Source organism: Oxyura jamaicensis, chromosome 12 (genome assembly GCF_011077185.1).
Source record: "Oxyura jamaicensis isolate SHBP4307 breed ruddy duck chromosome 12, BPBGC_Ojam_1.0, whole genome shotgun sequence".
NCBI classification, from domain to species: domain Eukaryota; kingdom Metazoa; phylum Chordata; class Aves; order Anseriformes; family Anatidae; genus Oxyura; species Oxyura jamaicensis.
In genome coordinates this window covers 13,967,884-13,988,191 of record NC_048904.1, presented here as the reverse complement: position 1 = coordinate 13,988,191, position 20,308 = coordinate 13,967,884, and the positions used below count along the sequence as shown (strand labels likewise).

General features: G+C 39.9%; 1 protein-coding gene across 2 annotated transcripts in view; it reads right to left on the bottom strand.

Annotated features, from left to right (window-relative positions):
- PTPRG (protein tyrosine phosphatase receptor type G) overlaps positions 1-20,308 on the bottom strand; it is a 400,862-nt gene that overhangs the window by 241,538 nt on the left and 139,016 nt on the right. The window contains exon 1 of one of the 2 annotated variants that reach the window (XM_035338057.1): positions 2,707-2,723. The exons of the other annotated variant lie outside the window; for it this stretch is intronic. The gene's annotated coding sequence lies outside the window, so the exon portion shown is untranslated. Of the gene's footprint in view, positions 1-2,706; positions 2,724-20,308 lie in introns of those variants that run through there. 2 annotated transcript variants of the gene reach the window in all.

The window sequence follows — 20,308 nt, the reverse complement described above, 5'->3', positions numbered from 1 at the left end:
AGAACAAAATATCCAAGCACAAAGAAAAATGATAGGTTCCGCAGCAATGTCAGCTGTCATTTTTCAATGGGCTTTTTTCCTTCACATCAACTTGCTATTTACATAGCCGTCCTACACCTTAAGTAGTAGGCAATGCACATAAGGTGCCAATGGTGTAAAGAAGCATGCGATTCTGCCAAGAACCAGCCTCAAACTCTGCAAACAAGATGGTTGGCTTTTGATATGTTCCAAACATTTTTGTTACAGCCTTTGACATCTAGTTTCAGTCTGCAAGTGATATGAAGCAGCACTGTTAGTATTCCGATCTGAAAATGAGAAATATGAGATCCGTCAGGATGATGCAGTCTAGTATTGCTTTAATTTAGGTGACAATATGAATGAGTCACAGGTAATTGCCAGGTAACATGAGGAATACAATTACCCTCAGTCAACAGCATAGTCCTGCTGCCAGCCACGTACACCAGAAATAGTTTCTGCAGTGGTAGAAGGACTCAGAGAAGCAGAACAGAGATAATCAGAGTTAAGAATTCATAATAAACATCCATTTAATATTGGGGAAAATCTTTGATGAAAGGATTTAAATATTACAAATAAATCGCAATAATATTCACTATTGAGGTTCCTATTCTCCTAATTAAAAGGACTAATTATATTGCAACTATTACCAGCAAAAGCAAATATACACCCATAGAAAAATTTCTTCTACATTCTCAAGGCAGTACTAATAGCACACTGATTTTGTCCCAGTTTGCTCTGAAAGATCTGCTAGACTGCTGATACATTTCTGAGCAAGGTGTGAAGTCCAGCTCCTAGTATCTGGTAGAAAGACGCATCAGTATCTCTTTAAATATTTAGTTTCCTGCCTAAAATTAATACTGGAATATCAAAAAGAACTCTGACACCTTCAGTGAAAATTCTCTCATACAAGAGTCCCAATTTTAAGAACAGAGATCTCAGGAACTACTTCTCTAACTTAATGAGCCTTGGCAGCCATTCAAATTAAACACTCCATTGTGCAAGGAGCTAATTATGCTGAGATTAAACCCAGAGAATGATAGGGACATTTACTGTACTTCTAGCAATTATAAGAGCTCTCGGTATTGGAGAATACAGCTTGTATTTCATAATTCTGAAAGATGTCCCTGCTAATCCAATAAAAAAATTGCATGTACACGCACACACATACAAGATTAATTTAATTTTAAAAACATTTTTCAACTGCTTCCATCACATATACATTCACAAAATTATTATTTGTTTTACCCTTTCTCCTACATCTGAACGTTCATCCTGTATCCCACACATTCATTGGTCATAATCTTCCACCATTTCTCTGATAGGCAATTAATGTTAAGTTATCTCCTCTCCTAGGAAGCCTTAAGTAATGACAGTAAAATATTTGCTCATTTAGTATTCTAATCAACTTTTCCAGTATCTTCACTGATAATGCCCCTTTCTTTCCCAGAAAACCGCGTGGTCAGTTATCTTTTTCATTGCTACCCACAGACGGCAGTGACAATGCATGCCAATATATGGGGCTCTCCTTACTTGGCATACAGAGGCAAAAGCACTTCTGAAATTTCACGACTAAAATCTGTCACGGGATGATTTCCCATGTCCCCTTCACTATCGCCTACTCAGAAGAGGTTTGATTATGCACCATAAAACCCTTTAAATACCCATAAGAGCCAGGAGCGGATGAAGACAAGCGAATAGCAATGATCAGACTGCTTTATAGCCAGAGCTGTTCCGTGTCTCATAGGAACAGACCCGTATACATAGGATTGGAAACTGGGCAGCAAAACTAACAGAAGTTGGATTGCCGGGGGGGCTGGGGGGGGGGGGGGGGGGAGCATTCACACATAAGTCCTGCCTTTTTTTTTGTATTTTGTTCTCTATCAATGTATTGTTTTGCTTAAAGATGGAAAGCATAAATGTGAAAGGTCTGACCTCACTGGGACCAAATGGGTGTGAATCAGGGCACAAATGAGCTGCATCTGCAAGTAATTATTACTTAGGCAAGTCTCTAGAGGGTTGGAGGCAAAGCAAGGTTGCTATTATTAAATGTAGCTTACTGTAAAACCAGATAAATCAGACAGACAGTTACAGGTAATTATTAGTATGTTGTCATTGGTCAATCAACAAACTGCATTTAAGAAACTGTGATAAAGTGATTTCATAATTAATTGCTTATCACCAACACTTTAAGAGAGGATAGTGGGGGTGAGCTAATTGTTTTAGTAAAAAAAAAAAAAAAGATAAACAAATTACAAGTGTCAAGAAGTAGAGAGTACAGCAATATATTGACTGAACGTAACTTCTGAGCTTGCTCTTTGCTCTTTATACAGCTCTGTTTCTGTTGCAAAGCAAGCTCAGATAATGCAGTCACCAAATCTCATTCCATTTATGAGAAACATTCACACACACATTTCAGGAAGCAGTCTTTACATTTTCCCTGTGGTAGTATTGTAACCAAAGGCCATTTACTGGTGCTTCTTTCCCATCACCTCCCGCTAAACCTCAGCCCCAGTTCCCACCTTTCTGCTCACACCAGGCAGGCACTGGGAACAGGGCAGGGACAAACCCAGGCAGCACAGCCCTAAGCATGGTACGTTTCCCATTCTGGGGCTACAGGGGGATCAGGAATCACGCAAGCACCACTGAGCCTACTATGCTAAAGGACAACTTCATATATCAAGCTCATACCTTTTTAATTCTCAGAAGAGCCACATCCAAGTGGGTGTAGAGCCACCACTAATACCCCTTCTGCTCTGTCAACAGCCTTCTCAGACTACACTTTCAGACTGTTTGGCTGCTGTTGTAACCAGGATCTTATTAATACCACCTGAAAAGCCCTGGCCACAAAGCTGTCTCAGCTGAACACACAAGCTTTGCTAGTTTCCCCTCTCCAAACTTTTGATTGCTTTCAAAATAAAAATAAATGAAAAATGAATAAACTTGGTGAAGACAAATATCTTCTGGTTAGTCTCATGCAACCTTTGTTACATTTTAAAAAGGCAGACTGCAGAAAAACAAGTCTGAAAAACTTTCCTCTCAATTATGCAGTCAAAAGCTTTTCTTTTTTTTTTTTTTTTTTTTTAAAAAAAAAAAAAAAAAAAAAAGAGAGAGAGAATGAATTTGCTTAGTTAAAAATTTATAGAACTCTTACATGTCACCGTTCTGTACGGTTGTTTCTCCTGCTGGGATGCAATATCTATGTTTGAAAACCTTTACATAACTTCTGAATTTTTCCATCTAGCTCCAGTGAACTAATATAATCTATCCACATAGTCTTCTATGTCCCAGTGCACATACTTGTGGTGAACTGTGAAAGCTGCATGGGGATAGTTCTAATTTTTTATTTAATATTTTATCATGGCTTTGGTTGATGTTTGCTTGTCCCTCCAATCCCAGGTGTTGGCACATGGAAATTTTAACTTTTCAATTACCAAGAGATGTAATTTTCTGGCTTATTTTCCTCTGCAGCTGATATATTCTTTTCTAAATATCTGTCGGTAATTTTTCTATTCCCCACCCCTTCCCTACGAGACTGATAGCCTTCGTGCATGGTAGTTTTAAAATAATAATATTTTATTTTTGCTACTTGGATGGACAGACAGATTGTAACATTCTTTTCTTCAAATGACGAATCTATGTGATTTGATAATTACCTAGTAAAATATAAGTAATTCTCCTGTATCATTATGTGGATTTTCAAATAATTTAATTTGGTGTTTTTTTTTTTCTAATGCATCTGTCTTTGAAAAAAATTAAAGTAAAATATCTATGTGCTATCAAAACCGTAAGCCAATAAAACTCATCTCTCCATCCATTCTCCAGTCTGCTGTAATTGAAGCACAGTTTCCCAGATTAATAGATGCAATATCACTATTTAATCCTCTCCTCAGTGACAGGGTATAATGATCTGATGAACATGCTACTTAATGGACTACCTCAAAGTATTCAAATACCATGGTGATGAACATAGGCTAGAAAGCTACAGAAAATATACTAGGACAGAATCAGAATTAAGAAATAAATCTGCACATAAGGAACAAGATTTATTCAGAGACATGTGGGGCTTTTTCTTTCCCATAAGCTTTTCCAGTTTTAAGTCCTTTATTAATATTTTTATTGTTCCCATAGCTTCACATGAATGCACTGGAATTGTATGAGGAATAATCTAAATTATCTTGCAGAGCGAGGTTGATGTCTCCCACAAATTAATATTAGCTCAGTAACTTGGCAGATTGTGTGTATAAATCACCAAAGATACATGGTGCCTCCTTGTTTCAGTATAAATATAATTTACCATGAATTTATTAGTTATATTAAAATGCACCATCACACTGTAGCAATTATTTATTTGTTTTTAATTTCAATAGGGCAGAAATTAATTTGCTGGCTGTACAGGCTCCTTGAGCGATAGCTGGCCAGGGGGCTGTAGGAGCTCCTGAAGATGTCTTCGTTCAGCCCACCCGAGCCCTGGTTCTAGTGCCCCTCCACTGGTGTACAGTTCGCAAACACAACGGGTGCCCAGCTTCTGCTCAAGCCACACTCACCGTCTTCAACCCGCAAAGATCACAGCATCTGGGGGCTTATCAGATGAACAGAGAGCCACTAACATCAGCACAAACTGCATTTATACTATACCAATGAAGAACAATGTTCAAGGACAAAGATTTCACGTGCCACTTTTTTCTACATATTTTTTTTTAAAGTTGCATACTGTTTCAAAAAATAATTGTTAGAATGAGCACATACGTGTCCTAAACTGTACCTGAGCTGCAGCATTCTTTTCAGGAGGAAAAGAATCGCCGCCTTGCTCAGCCCGGGGACAAGGCAGGGGACAAGGCAGGCTTAGGGCACATCGAGCTTAGGGGCACGGACAGGTACCATGAGCTCTGATTCAGTCAAATGCAAGCACAACCAGTGTTCACATGGAAGTAATCAGGCATCTGCTCAAATGTCTTCCGCTAGCTTTCTGGTTTCCACAGACTTGCAAAGGTCTTCAGAGACCTGAAGGTCACAGCTTCAGCCTTTGTTTTGAGGACTCTTCATTCCCCGAGCAAAAGCAAAGTGCTGATTTCTTGGGGAAAAAAAGGACTATGCTAGAAAACAGCTCATGCTAACTGTTAGTTTTGTACATTGTCAAATTACTAAATTTGCAGGCAATTAACACCTAGAAAACTATCTAAAGAAGCAGATTTAATAAACACAGAAAAACCACCACTGCTGGAAATGGGTATTTTGCAGGCAAAACTGCTATCTAAAAAGACTAAAAATGTTCTCTCAGGAACAAATGCTCTGTGAAGTGGTAAGTTTTTCCTAGAGAACTGTTCTAACCTGAATCATTCTGATGCATTTTGGAACATAATATATACATGCAGGTCAAACTTAAAGAACGAGAGACTTCTTTGAAAAGCAGTGGTTTTGACAGAGACTTCGGGTCACATGAATTCCCAGCACGATGCTGTAGCCAGACACTGACAAATTCTTTGGAGATATAAGCAGCCAGCTATCATTTAGGATGAAAACAGTGTTTTGGCTGTTCAACATATGTATGAGATTATTGCCAGGCTATTGTTGCTATCCCACTATGCAAACCTTTTTTAGAAAGGAAATTGAAAAAGAAGACATTTCAGAAAAAGCAGCATTGCATTAATGAATTGGGGTCAAGAAAATACAGACTTCTTACAAAGTTAGGACTTTGCCCCTGTTGCCTTCCAGGATCCTAATTATTTTCTAATTTCTATCCTAGACTTGATGAGTCATTTTTTGGTTTAACTCGATTCATCTAGGATCAATGCTAAGAACACAGGGAGGAGACAGCCGCAGCATAGCAAAGAGACATCACATCCAATGGCTGGAATGTGAAGTTGTATCATATAGGGGCAGAAATCAGCACTGACCTAGCAGAAGGGGAATGAACCACTGCAACATCACATACAAGGCTATCGTGGAGCTATTGTAAAGTCAGTCTGTAGATAAACTGTTTGTGCAAAGGACAAATGTCAGAAAGGAATTCTTGGCTCTGAAATCATTGGTAATGCCTGTCCTACAAAGTGAATCAGACTATGCAATGCTTCCAGTATCCCTAGAATTTATACTAACAGGAAGATCACAGAATCACGGCTTGGGTTGGAAGGGACCATAAAGGACACCCTGTTCCCAACTGCTGCTGTGGGCAGGGATGCCACCCACCAGAGCAGGTTGCCCAGGGCCCCATCCCACCTGGCCTTAAATGCTTCCAGGGATGGGGCATCCACAGCTTCTCCAGGCAGCCTGTACCAGAAAATAGTAGGATTGTGGAGACAGGCATCCAGCCCCTTGTGCAACAACCACATGGAACCATCTACTCAGGCTCAGAATTGACTAACCTGCCACAACAAAGCTTTTTTTTTTTTTTTTTTTTTTTTTAAAAAAAAAAAAAAAAGAGACACAGTGTATGGCCTGCCACCTATACCCAAGTCAAAAGTATGCTTAAGTCAAAATAATTTTATCTAAAGAAAAAAACAAAACAAAACCAAACAACTGCAACAACAAAGCAAGCAAACAAACAAACCAGCAAACAAAAACACCCTCCATGGATTTAAGATTGAACTTCTTGGAAGCACTGCAAAATTCTGATGTAAACCAAACCTCCAAAACATTACTGTTCTAGAGAGGGAAACAGTGAATTACCAACATCCTTACATCTCAATCAAGTACCGAGTTAACTTTGTTTTTAATTACTGATGAGATTAAGACCATCAGGACTGATTTAATATACAAACAGTGCAGAATCCCTTCAGGTTTTGATTGTTCCTGTATAAAATTATAAAAGGACATACAAAATAAAGCCTTTACACCCAGACGCTAATCAAAAACAGATGAGAGTTTATGTAATGAAAATCAAATCATTATAAACATTTTGTAAACCACAGCTCATAAGAAAAACTTTTTTTTCTTTTACACATTCCCAGTCAGCTCGTCAGTACACGCACACACACTGCGCAGCGCAGAGCTCCTACCCAAGCGCTGCCGGGTGTCTTAGCTTCTGGTTCAGCCTCTATTTAACTAAAAGGAGATACCCATCAATTTCAGCAGACACTGTATCACTTCCCATGTGTCTTCTCCTTACATACTTCACTTATAAAATATCCACCGCTTTCCCCCTGACAAGCTCAGAGGACTTCTCAGAGATAAGTGAGAATCCATTTTACTGATACGAGAACCGAGACAGGGAGCAGGGAGGAGACTCAAGGTCCAGGTCCCATTGCGGGAAGGAACCTTGCCCCTACTGGCAACTGCACCTCCACTGAAACAGGGCCGAGCACAGGGCACCAAAGCCTGGTTCTTGATCCATTGACTCAGGTCAAACACTCTTCTATTATACTTTTAAACTAAGAAAAAAAAAATTATGTAAGGAGATGGGAAAAATATTTTCAAGTTATTGCTTTTAAAGTTGCCAGTTTAGAACAATATATAGGTGATTACCACTGAATGACCAGGGATAACCTGTAACCTAAAGCATTCAAGTTAGAAACCTTTACTCGGTTCACAACAAGACTATATTGGCATGGCTACATCTTCGTGGTACTTTCTCAACATAATCTTCACTTTTGAAATATATATATATATTCAATGTTCCAGGAACTAAAAACCTAAAAAACAAAACCAACAACACACAAAAAAAGATAAAACAACAAGGCTTTCTAACTACAGAGGTGATAAAAGGCAGCAGCTATCTTGTCATTAACCTCATCCTTTCCTACCTAGTAGAATGTATTTAAAGAATCAGCATTTTAGCCAAGTTTATTAATAGAATAAAAACATGCTTTGCAATTTGTTTTTTATTTTAGTAACTAAAACACATAATTATACTAATTTACTTGCAAAAATGGAAATCGTAGTGGTTTCCAAATCCTTTGCTTATTAGAAATACCATAATCACTTCACAGCTTTAGAGTCATTTTGTTATAAATAACTGTGTTTAATTTATTTGGTAGATATACAGGCAATGATAAACCACTTAAACATAGCCATGGGTATAAGGTTATAAAATGTTACTGTCAATAAAGTATCTGGAATATGATTCAATATGCATAGTCATGCTATTTGCAGACAGACAGAGGGCAGAGATTAAGCTGTACACCCGGCCTGGCATACAATTTATTGGTGATTCAGCAGCAAATCCTTGATGTGGAATATGGGTGGGAATAGAGGCAATTACGTCTTGTGTTCAGCGTCTGCATGAAGGTGAAGTCAGAGCAATAGGGTTGTGTCCTATTGCAGAAACATAAGATGCGCTTTCATGAAAATGTTCAGAGACATCAGAATTGTTTTTTGTCAACCCGTATATATTTGGTAAGTTAAAATAATGATAACCCTGAGTTCTATTTCCAGTAACAGATGCAGCCTGAGGGCAACAGTACAAGTTGTCTTCTGTCTTACTACGCTGTTTATCAGTCTCCATGCTGATCTCCATCTGCTTGGCCCTTCCAATAAGGCTCTCTTTAGGTTTTAATTTGTGCCTTTCAGTCAAGCTTCTCACAAGCTGGCAAACAGACAAAGAAAATCCCCCACACTACCACTGGTTCCGGACCTGAGCAGTCCCACCAGGCAGCCAGCACGTGTGCCTAGATTAGATGACCCAGAGCTACGGGATAATAAGGAGGCTCATGAGCTCAAGGACTTCACAAACAAGTGGCCCTAAATGGGAACTCACTCCCCAAGACTGAAAGGAGCTGGAAAGAGATACCTAGCTCTGTTCTGCATTGAATTAGCTGAGGTAACGTCTCAAAGTGTTCCCTAATTCTTCTGTGCCAGGCACACAGCCATCCTTCGGTGCATCCATCAGCAAAAAGCACATCCAGAACCCAGGCACCATTGCTCGTGGAGAGACAACCTATGGACTTGGGAACACGAGAAATGTCCCTCTGGGTCTGACCAACAGTCCATGACTCTGCACCTTTTTGATCTGTGAGACTTCAGCTTCTGAGCACTAGGTTTCATTGTGTCTCTTACAGGTTAAAATACCTGCTTGCTTTTCCTACCTGAGCTGCATTCACGGAAAGCTAACGTCTGCTCCTTTGGGAGCAAGAAGGGGGCAAGAACAGCACCCTCTTCACATACGTAACTGAAAACGTCTAACATCAAGGCTAAAATTAAACCACTGACAAAAATACAAGAAATAAGTGCTTTCCATACAAAGGAAAAAACATTATTATCACAGCCTACTAGAATCATACGTTTAATTGAAAGAAGTTTGAAAACACCTTATCAATACGTAACAGATCGCATTACGGTAGCACATTTCATACAACTCATACTTCTCATCTCATAAAAAGATGATTCTGTCACAAACTTCTTTTGATCAGAGAACAATGGCCTGAATAGAAACATCTTCCAGGGCTGTTTGTCCATATAATTAGAAAACTTAACTCAATTTTCAGTCAGCTGCATTTAGGAACAAAACTTATGTCCCCGTTCAACTAGTTAATGGCTCAGATTATCTTTGCAAAAATATTCTGAGCAAAGGTTGTTAATACGTTAACCCACCCTGCAACGTTATGTAGTCGGTAACCGCAATGGTTTTGGGTATGGCACGATACCATTTGTCGAAATCAGACGTAGAGACCTAGAGATAATTGGGACTGATTACAGTACTCAACAAAATGCAAACAAAGACGAACAAATTATGGTCAAAGAGGAAAGAGAAAAAAAATGAGCTTCTTCTGACTAGGCTATGAAGTCACACAGAAGTGGAAAAATATATTCTGGGTTGTGAAAGATCACGTTTTTGTCTAAGAAGCATTTTCTGCTGCTACAATTGCACATCTCTCTCTGAGGTACAGCAGTATCATTTTGTACCTGTAACAGGGGTGCTATTTATTATATTTTATTGACTTGAATTTTATTTATTTTTACCCACACAGACTTTAAGCACAGCCAAGTCACTGCAGTGAGAAAAAAATATGTATGTATATGCTGCTCCAGGTGATTCTCCAGGGTATAGAACAGATAACATTTAAGCGTGTCAGCCATGCTCAATGGACAAAGGAAGGTATCAAACAATGCGAGAAAGAGCAGGCCAGGACAAACTCCTGCACATGCTCTCTACTTTCAGTACAATTTTTAGAGTAACTATCTACCCTATGATATCAACTAAAGCACTTATTCTGCTGTACAGGAATTTAACTACATACACAAGTCTTTCAAATCTCTCTAGAACGGGCTAAGCTCAGTTTGACCTATGTTTGGTTAGGTCAAGAGAGTAACTTGTATGCCTTGAGCGTAAGGCAAGGATAATTATTTCTTATGAGCACTGTTTCTATCCAGATTCCCAAGAACCCGCACTTTTGTCAGACAAGCAATCAAAACCCACAGTTAAGCAGAACAGAGAATAAACCCGTCTCTAGCCAGCTTCAAACAGCTACAGAGCAACTCAGTGAGACCTGTCTGTCACTGGGGGGAGTCCTTCCACACAGGTATAATCTTCCTTCTGTCAGTGTAAATTCTCAGATAGTAACACTTCAGCTAAACAGAAAAAAAAAAAGGAGGATGTTCTGTATTATAAGAGATCTATGGCAGTTTAACTACAGCAGCATGATTAAGACCAGTAAACCTACATTTGTAATTTTGCTAGGCAGCTTCTGTCCCACTACTATGCCCCAGGAGTAAACACATGCTCGAAGGATGACTACAACCACCTGCAGACTAACACCGTAACTAGTTACCAGGTTCCTTCAGCAAACCCAGAAGCATCAGAAGCTTGTATTTTCAGGGACTGTTTAAGCAGAAATTTGAGTGAGGCACATAATCAGCATAAGGATTTCTTGAATAAGTTGACCAGAAGCTATCATCCCCTTCTCCCCCCTTACCCGGCTGCTGAACGGAGTGTTTTCCTCTTGGAGAGCCAAACAGCAGTGACCTATTTCTGACTTGAGATACAGAGATACTAGACACATTTCATCCATGCCATATCACATGGAACATAGTCTGAAATGACAAGAGATTGGGAAAGGAATCATAACTTAGGTTTCTAATGCTGGAATCAGACCAATGAACTTACTCCAGATTTATGGCAGCATAACTACAAATGAAATTGGACCGTTATCTCTGGTTTTATAGCCAGAGAGTGGTGTAGCAGGTACAGGGCCAGCTGCCACAGACCATATTTGTTAGGGAGGGCTTATTTCCCCTCATAAACCATATGAACCAATTTCACTAGTCAGAAAATAAATATATGGGTTTGCATACTTCAAAAGCCTGTGGAAAAAAATGATACGTTTGCTGTCAATTTAGAATTTGAGTCTATTGTTTTACTTTGTTTTGCTCAGAGTATAAAGCCATTACATGACTAAAATTAAATAAAACGGTTTCCTTGAGAGCTGTTTAAAATATTCTAATGTATTTGTCTTACAGCTTCATTAATCCATTTCTAATTCATTCTGCAGGTTTACTCAACAGCTGTGCCTGATGTAAACTACAAATCTGGATAAAATTAAAGCTGCTATACCACTAAATCACTTTATTTTCAAAGACTTAAACAAAATCTTCTGCTGTTTCAAATCATAGTTACAGGTTATTCTACCTACAGGCAAGTTTTTTTTTTTGTTTTGTTTTGTTTTTTTTTTTGTAAGACAAGAACAAACAAGCCCGAATACTAGAGTTTAAGAGTGAATTGAATTTAGTACCAAGTACAGGAAGTACTCTGTCCTACAATTCCTTTTTTAGGTGGAGATCAGTATTCATTTTTAAGCTTCCATGTGCAGCATTGCAACACAACTGGAACTACCACTTTATTTTTATTTATAGTGTTGTAGCAGCTATGACAACCTGTAGTTTCTCTTAAAAAACACTAGATTTCAAAGAAAAGTGAAAAGTAGCTGTAACTAACATTGCTTATGGCAAAGATGCTTTAACTGTAACAAACACCTATTCTTCTTTCTGCTTAATAATAATAATAATAATAATAATAATAATAATAATAATAATAATAATAAAGGAGCCTTAGTAATGTAACATCTTCTAAATGAAAGGAAATGTTGACTTTCAAGCATTGGTGGTGATTCCCAACACTGCAGTACCCAGACTAGGAAACCACTCTCGGCTCACCATCCAATAGTGTCTTGGGGTGCACGTGCTCGAGTAATGAGTTTAGGTAGTTCATTATGAATTGTATACCTGCACCCTTCAGGCTCTGCTGTAGTATTATTGTATGGCAGAGCTCCTTTCCAATTTAGGAAATGTTACACTAATTGAGTATGCAGGCACACGCTCTCCCCATCTCTGATTAATTAGCACCACTCTAGCTCTTCACATCAATCTTGTGAAAACCACTGTGACTGATCTTGTCTCACTTGGAGCTGAAAATTACTTTGCCAATAGCATAACATAATACTTCAGTATAAACAACAACAAAGACGGGGCTCTGGTGGCCCCATGATCGTTCCTTTTATGTTGTACATCTCTACGGTGCTTTTGAAGACAAAGGACAAGACTTTACAGACAAACACAAGTCAGAAAAATTAAGATAGGATACTGAATGCCCTTTATTTTTACAATGGTGTCTCTGATCAAAAGCAATGGCATTTTTTGCAATGCCTGTTTTGACAAGATCGCTTCAAAGGTCACTAGTGTCTTCCCTCCCCTCCCTGGGAGGGAGTAAAGTCCCATTTAGGAAAGCATTCAGGAGCTTCAGGCATTCAAGAGTAACTCCTGAAGGATGACTGCTAATGCTTGACACAGCCAGACTACACAGCATGACCCAGAGCCACTCTGCCGTGTTTTCCTTTCTTAAACTTTGGGAAAAGACTTTCTTTCCCTTGCCCAGCAGCCATTTTGAACACACGCAAAGGAACAACATGAATTGCAAAATGTTTTTTCTCACATTGTCTTTTGCTACTGACGAGTCAAATGGTTGAGCCAAGAAATGTCAGCAAGATGGAGATGAAGGCTGATGATTTCAGGGCAGAAGTGAAGTTTTCAGGCAGAATTTCCCCATTGGACCAGTCTGCTTTTATCACGTGTATCACAACTCCCAGGCTAGCCTAAGGCTGAGCAGCTTGGCTCCCAGCGTTCCCAGCTCCCAGCCCCATTGTTTTACACATTCAGCCTTCTCTCATCAGCCCAGATTTCACAGGCCATATTGTCTTGCTCTGAATTCACCTACTAGTTTTAACCCAGAATTTACTAAGCTCCTTAAGCTGTATGTTTCTGAACAAACCCGCAAGAAAGGTTTTGCAGCTAATACCAGCCTTTCTCTAATCTCCTCAGAGCAGTGCAGCCTTCCAGCTGAGTGTCCTTCTATTATATAGGCTTGTGCTCTAGGATATAAAATACAATAATTCAAAGGAGATGAGAACTACCCCAGTTCTTTCACCACCACATTTTAGCAGCACTAACAGGAGTTGCTGCATGGCTCCCTGCGTGAGGAGACGTGAAGGTACAGCAGACCAGTGGGAGCAACAGCAGTCCTTGCTGGTTCACAAGCACCAGGTTACTTCAGTGCCTGCAATCCCTCTCCCTCCCCTTGGTCCCTGTGGGAAGCAGCTCATGAAGCGGAGAGGACGTGCACTCTGCCTGCAGTGCTGCAAAAACAAACAGAGCTCCCTCCCGAAGAGGTGGACAGATCTCAGCAGCAAGGTTGTCGCTGTGATCCTGTTTGTGCTTGTTTTGGCTGCCTCTCTTGCCAAGAAGTCGAAGAAAAAGTCCTACGTACCTTTTATAGTTGTAGAAATAGGGTGAGAAACAGATTTCCCGTTAAGTTGAAACTGAAAAGATTTTAAAACCAGCCATTACCAAAAGGTTTACAAAGGCTGAGATTTTAAAAGTGTCCTGAGGGAAGCAAAGAACCTCTCAGAAATTAATGGGAATTAAATGTCCAAAAGCCACGGGCAATTCTGAAAATCCTATCCAAGTATCTAATACTTCTATCTGCCAGAGACACTAACATTTAAAACAAAAGTGATTTTATCACTGGCTAAGAATCAGTTTAAGTAAAAGAATTATAAAATATTAAACCAATTAGTCTGTTTGACAACTTGACATTGATTCTTCCCAGATGATGAGAAGGCTGCAGTATGGCAGGAAATAGTACAGCCATGATATAAAATGAGAAGAAACTTCTAAGAAGTCTCAGAAATCTGTAGGTCAGAGCTCACTCCTATGTGTGATGAAATTGGCATTTCTTCGTATTCAGCAAGTATAATATAGGTATTTATTACCTAAGTGTAAGATTTATGATCCCCTTAACTACTTGTTAACTTACTTGGACATGCTTAGGTTTTATAAATGGCGTGATAGCTAATCACTTTTCTGGTGCTTCTGTCTTTTCTGTCACCTAAAACAAAGGTCTCATATTTGCAGTAAGGATCTTTTAAAGTAGCACATACTAACCTTTCTTACAGCCTTTCCTTATATAACCAGCTCCAGCAGATTACTCACCCAAGGAAGAGAAACTTGTTCAGCTTGTATAAAACCAAGCCATGCCAATTTAAGTGGTACAGGAAATTTAAATTTAAGCTTCATTTTACATGGTGAAAGAAAGAAAAAACACAACACAACATTTCAGAGCTATATAAAAGGTCACATCGGTAAACAACAGGGACCCAGAGACACAACTGTTAAGTGTTCCCTATGCAATATAGCACATAGCATTTCTAAAAGAAAAGGAAAAATGGTGACATTAAGAAACACATTTCCTGCTACTTCAAACGCTGTGGTTAAAATCAGCCTTGCTTCCTTATTTGACCTACGAAATTAAGCTATGTGCATTCCAACCCACACACGCACATTTCCATACAGTCATGGTTTATACAAAAATGCCTCGTCTGCTGTTAGGAACGACTTGCCTACAATTGGTTTCATCGGGACACGAAGCAGGATCATAACCAGCCCTGCCCGCCAACGAGAAAATGCCAAAGCAGCATTTTACCACAATTCCCCAGGCCTCTATTTTCGACTACTGTGACGTTATAACTAAGAAGATTCAATTAAACAGATTCTTTAGGCTTACTCATCCAGCATTTTATGAACCATCTCACCTCTTATCAGGCTAAACCAGATATTTATTATAACAATAAGGAGATTTCATACTAATGTTTCACATTCACTGAAGCCCAGAGATATTAAACAAGATCATTTACCGCTGTCTGCTGCCATTTAAAGAACTGCATTCAGAAAACGTGAGGTGTTCAAAGGTTAATTTGGATTAATGTCAATGGATTTTGCTTCCTTCTCCCAATCCTTGACTCTTATACTTCCCCGAGGCCATGTAGGCCTTTTCAGCTCATGGAGAACAGCCCGGATATGCAGGGATGGAAATGACTCTGCCTTTGCTACAGCTGTACTGCTCTCCCCAACCCAGCACAGCCAGGCCTTCCATGCAGACTTTAAGCAGTGCCTGAATTTTCAAGATATTCAGGCGGAGTGAAGCAGAGGAGACTTCTAGATTTCTCTATAAGCCCTCAACCTGGATGCCCCGTTGCTCCGTGTCACTGCTCCCGGCGCACCCAGAGGGGCTCAGTCCAGGACCGCTTCCACACAACGCCCTCTGCCCCAAGGATTTATAACCCAACCGTTGCTCTTCCTCTCCCTGCACTACAGGAGACTGAAGGGCATTACTACAGCCTTCAGCACTGGTCACTGCTGTCATTGCCTCTTCCTTGCAGAGGGGAGTCACAGGGAAGCTCCTAGTCCAGTTTTTGAGGTCACTGCTCCTGGAAGCCAACAGGCTGCTCTGCACAGAGCCCTGTGCCAAGGCTGGCCAGGCTACAGGCTGCAGCTCTTGAACCAGTGTCCAACCCACAGAAACAGCAAAGCGTTAAAAAACAAACAAAAAACAAACAAACAAACAAAAAGTTTGGCCAGCAAACAAACAAACAAAAAACCTACCCCATGCAGCACATGTGTGAGCAACCATCAGCAGATGCTAACACAGAGTGCAAGCAGGCAAGGACCAAGAAACACATGATGCAAAGACTTAAACTAAAATCGGACTCCAAATAAGGAGTGAATATGAAACTATGCAAAATTTAATATGGATTTCTTTGTTTCCTTGTATTTGGAGAAAGGTGGACTAACAATATACAATGGGACAGATAATGAGAAAGCCAGATGGTTGAATCTTGTGGAATTTGGGAAATGAGAAATGAGAATACACAAAATGAGTGTACAGAAAGGGAGAAGCAACAGTATTTTAAAGCCATTCTGCTGTGGAAGACAAATTTTAACATATTAAAACCATATGCCTTTTCTTCCTAAAACAGTACCAGTCACTGGGACCTTGAATTTAAATCATGCTACACAAGCTTTAGTTTGTCATCTATTCCTATAAAGTACCAAGTGTCCCTGCCCTAAGAAGACACTATGTCCATGCAAACCAATTGCCACCTTTATATTTATTTTCCTTTTCCTAAATCTTTTAATGTCACTGTTACTTTCTTCCTTTCAAACAAACAAAAGAATCAATGCATAAGCATCCATACTATTGTTTGCCCCACTGTATCTTGCTTGTTAGCAAGGCTCCTGTTGGCACAGTGGTTATTTATGGGAAATAGTACATTCTTCCCTCTTTCCTCCAGCTGCTCAGCCACAGCACTGCAAACAGGCTGCTGGAAGGCTTTTATTCACAAAAGTCAGTTTCAGTTTAAAAATAAGCTGCATTTTACTACCAGAACACATAACTGGTTTACAATGGCAATTAAACATTGTATTTAATAACAAATAAACAGAAATGTTTTCCTAAGTTAGCACTGGTAATTAAGTAAGCGTTTCTTCCATGGGACATATTCTGGGTCAGGCTGCCTGTATGGAAATACAAGATCATCACCATCATCATTTTACAGCTCCCAGAGCTCTCTAGATTAATCACAACAGAGAGGTAACCAAATGGCTCCCCCTGCTCGCTCTGCACCCCGCGGCACCACGCTATCCAAATCCTGCAGGTGCAGCAGCACAGAGCACCACCAACCGCAACGGGGAGGAGCGGTGCGAAAGGGGCAAAGCAAATTCCTTCACGAACAAAAGTCAGCTCTGGCTCTAAAGCTCGTTTCATAAATGACGAGCGTAGCTGCGGAAGAGATCATGGGAAGAAGCCGGGGCAATACCCAGGATTTCTGTTTCTCAGGGAGAGCTGCTACACAGCAGGATGCAGGAAAGGATGCGTTTGTCTGCCCAGTGCATAAATTGCTTTGGTGGCTCCTGAAGTGCTTAAACCATGGAAGTGTCCTCAGACAGCAATGCAAATTACACCAGTACGCGAGCACTGTCCCACTGTGACGATTGCAAAAGAAATTCATGTTCAAGCCCTTTTCCTGAGCTAGTGAGCAGTGAAACAAGCCTCACTTTTGCAGGGAATGGAAAGCAGAATGCAGGCATTTAAGTCTGGCTAAGAGGGTAATTCCATAGTACAGAAAACAATGTGGATGTGGTAGCAAAATTGCATGGCATTAATATTATCAGTATAGTGTGACCTACACACCTCCATCAGCACTGGGCTTCCATGGGTTCGGGGCTCTAAAAGCACACAAAAGTTAAACTCTGGTACAACAACAAACTCTGCAGAAGGAAGTGCAAGCGTGATGCACTCTGTAAGGTATTATGCCTTTATTTAGTGGTGTTTGTCTTTTAGAAGGCAAGAAATGAATGCTGACTTTATGAAGTATCTAAAAAAAAACAAAGCAAAACCAGATTCTCTGTTCCAAAGCCTTTCCCTTCCCTATTTAGAAAGTCACTTCTCCCTCTTGCAGAAATGCCATAGTATAAATCTAGGGGAGCAAGACACGTCTCACGGTCCAGGAAAGAGCTCAGCCAGCACAGCGGTTCAACCACCATGTATTCCAAGCCCATTATTTTTCGTTCTTAACTTAACCATCAAATACTTTCCAATGCCAGAGAGCATTTACTGCCAGAGAGCTATTTTCTGTTTTGCACTCATCGTTCAAATAAACAAGAGAGGAGGAAAAGAAAAGAAGAAATATAGAGGTTAACATAAGGTTCTGGAACTTCAGAAACCAGCAAGAAAACGATGGGCTATTTCTTAAAACATGCTTATCTAAAAATCATAACATATTTTAGTGTTTGGTCATTTGTTGTTGTTGTTATTGTTGTTGTTGTCTGGTTGTTTTTGTTTGTTTGACTTTGGTTTGCAATTAACAGAAAGCAGGGACTCTCCTTGATGAGCCGTCCATGGAATACAATGAACCAAGAACAATGGAGGCAAAGCTCAAAAGATTACACTCCACTTCCCCTGGAACTGGTTCTCAGTCAGTTTTGGCCCCCAGTTAGATTCAGCTAACAGCCTCTTTAATAAAACTACAATTTCTCCCAACTCTGCAGTCCTGAAGACCTTCAATAACAGCACTTTTCTCTTCAAATCATTCAGTACATGTCCTCCAATCCTGACCTCACACTTCATCATCAAGGGCATCCACTTTGACTAAAATTGCTAGTCTAAACTTGGCAGATAGTAGGGATTTGGCTCCAGTACTCAATCATGCTATTCTACTGTATGGGCCGAGAAAAAAGGCATAGCAAAGTTATTTATTATCTATTGAACAAAGAGGGAAGTTTCAGTCTTGGCTCCTGTCTAGTCACCTACAGTCCTCAACTCCCAGAACAGCAAGAAGAAACACAAGGTCCTCCGAGCACGTACAGGTTCAGTCGAATATCAGCCCACATCAGTGTGCATTACATATTTATAGGTTACTTTTGGTTCCTCAGATGCCAATACAAAGTTTAAAGATTCAGGAGAAAGTTCAAAATGTTTTGCACAGCACAACTGTGAATAATTGTTTCTTTAATTCCATCACTTCTTTCCCTTAGAGCACCTAATATCATCCCTATCTGAAGGTCTTACCTGCTTTCTAACCAATGGTTAAACCCATTACTCTCAACGCTGACTGAACACTAGATCTACTCCCAATCCTTTTTCTTAGGAATGTTGTGTTTACATAAGGAGCTGGTTGTCTGAGCCGTTCATTGTCCCAAAAAAACATGACGTTCAAATACCATATGCTCAATAACAAACTTCACGTTAGACAATGAACTAAACTCATTCATCTAAAAAAAATGGTAGAAGTGTAAAACAACTTACAAATTACTATCGTAATCTCAAATCATTAATTGTGGCTAGTTATTTAATACAGGAATGTTATCTATATTCATCCTGAAGAAATTGAGAAGCCATGGTTTCCTGTTATAGGGTGGTGTCCAAAATGTGCTCAATAGAGGTCTGCAAAAGTAATCTTTCTAGTTCTTTTGAAAAGAAACGCTTGGAGCTTTTCCCAATAAAAAGGGAAACAGGCTTGTTGAAAGTTCAAAATCTTTATATTCTTCAAAGAACACAAACAACTAAACAACTTCAACCTTTTGGGGGGGGAGACAGGGAAGAGAAGGGAAGTGCTCGTGAGATGACTGGGTTTTTATCTTGATGCCATAAGTAGACTTAAATATGCAGTCTGACTAATATTTGTTTAACTCAGAGCTTCAGTAAAGTAATTAGTTTAATATACAGCGCATTTAGATGGCAGAACAGCAGGAATGTTCTGTTTTAAACACAACAATGAAATGAAACTTTCCCAAATAACTCCTAATCTTTAAAGATAAAACTGCTATTTAGGTTCACACTAGCAGAATACAAAATGGTTTCCTGAGATATTCTGGATGGTACCTACATGTTATAAAGGAGCTGCTAGACAAGAGCCATTTTTTATTTTAAATTACCCCAGCCAGTCACCTCTCTGCATTCCGAGGTTCCTTGTGTTGCTATTTGTTCTCATTTTAAACGCTGTAGGTAGTTTTCATCACTCTGATGCTGCTTTTCAGAAATACACAGCACTGCCACCCGGAACGGAAGACAGCCCCAAGCCTGAAAAGCAGCCACCACCCCTGTGGTCCTGTGCTCACGCACAGAAGGATTGGTCCACGTATGTAGGTGTCTGAGATGGGACGAAACGCCTTGAAGAACCTTCCCAATGAGGAGGCGGACAGAGTTGTAGGATTTCACCTCTAAGTACAAGCTCTAGATCGCAAAGCATCCGAGTTCACAGTTTCTGTGCACAGGCTAAAAAGGTTTTGCCTTTCACAGAAGCACGTATACCTAAGGGCTATGTGGTGCAAGATGAGATTCACAATGCACTTCAGGTTTCTCATGAACTGTCCTCTCCCAGTTTGTGCTTCCCTCTACATGAAAAAAGAAAAAAGTACACATTTTCTGCCAGTCACCATCTCACCCAAGGGACAAGGAAACCCCCACACGTTCACAGCACTAAAGAGAAGAGACCAGGTCTTCTGCAATTAAACAAACAAACAAAAAGAA